This window comes from Halyomorpha halys, unplaced genomic scaffold, assembly GCF_000696795.3.
Source record: "Halyomorpha halys isolate HHAL.00 unplaced genomic scaffold, Hhal_1.1 Scaffold1112.1, whole genome shotgun sequence".
NCBI classification, from domain to species: domain Eukaryota; kingdom Metazoa; phylum Arthropoda; class Insecta; order Hemiptera; family Pentatomidae; genus Halyomorpha; species Halyomorpha halys.
In genome coordinates this window covers 33,511-34,775 of record NW_027110327.1, presented here as the reverse complement: position 1 = coordinate 34,775, position 1,265 = coordinate 33,511, and the positions used below count along the sequence as shown (strand labels likewise).

The 1,265-nt window shown below is 28.1% G+C and overlaps 1 protein-coding gene across 1 annotated transcript in view; it reads left to right on the top strand.

The window, feature by feature from the left end:
- The window catches only part of rtet (major facilitator superfamily domain-containing protein rtet), a 15,706-nt gene that overhangs the window by 1,968 nt on the left and 12,473 nt on the right, over positions 1–1,265 (top strand). The window lies entirely within an intron of this gene.

The window sequence follows — 1,265 nt, the reverse complement described above, 5'->3', positions numbered from 1 at the left end:
TACAGATAGATATAAGTATATATATAGAGTATTGATAATATTCTACAAAGAAGTTTCCTTTTGCCTCAACAGCTTAATATCTTAATATCTGGTATTAAGAAATAACTCATACATCATATAAATATCATTCCATACATGTTTTTATCAACAAATATTTGAAATTTTATTACCATACCTGGTTAATTGTATTAATGTTTAACATTTTGATTTAAAACTTTAATATTTATAAAATTTCTTTATTGTTTCAAGAAAGATATTTTGATGTATGAACTATCCATGATGCTGATTTTAAAATGTTTCATCAATTCTTGATTTTTTTTGTTTTATTAAAAATATTTCTTTTTTTATTTTACAGTTAAATCTAAAGTATTTTTTTTCTAATTATGTATTTATGTTAGTGCAACTGATAAATTAGTATTTTATTTTTTCTGTTTTTTTAAAGTTTGCTGATATGCTAAATACTACTTATCTTTTCCAATATCCTTGAAATATTAATTTTAGTTTAGAGTCTATTTTGAACTGATGATTCAAACCCTTGTTTGTTTGTAATTAATTATGTTTTATTATCAAGACTCATACTTAAATTTATTTATCAAAATTATTATCTTTATTCAGTTTGAAATTGTTAATTTTTTTTAATACATATACTTTTTAATTTTAGTTATACCATATTCAGATGTTAATTAATGCATTGCTATTTCAGAGGATACTAAATTACTAATTATAGTTAATATTAGAAGCTTTATTTATAGAGATTTAAATTCTAACTTCATAGGAAAAGTTAACATGCTCCATGCCAACTTGTCATCCTTATTTAGGCAACGTATGGTTCATTATCTGAATATGCGCAGGTTTCACTTCCTAAAATTTCAATAGTACAAGTCTTAATTTGGAGCTGCAAAAATTCATTGCCAAATGATTATGATACCCGCTCAGGGGCTTCGTATCTTCACTAGTAGTAGGTGGACAGGAGTACCTATACTCATACCTGATTAGTGGCATAGTTCCTTCACTAGTAGTAGGTGCACAGGAGTACCTATACTCATACCTGATTAGTGGCATAGTTCCTTCACTAGTAGTAGGTGCACAGGAGTACCTATACTCATACCTGATTAGTGGCATAGTACCTTCACTAGTAGTAGGTGCACATGAGTACCTATACTCATACCTGATTAGTGGCATAGTACCTTCACCAGTAGTAGGTGCACAGGAGTACCTATATTCATACCTGATTAGTGGCATAGTACCTTCACTAGTAGTAGGTG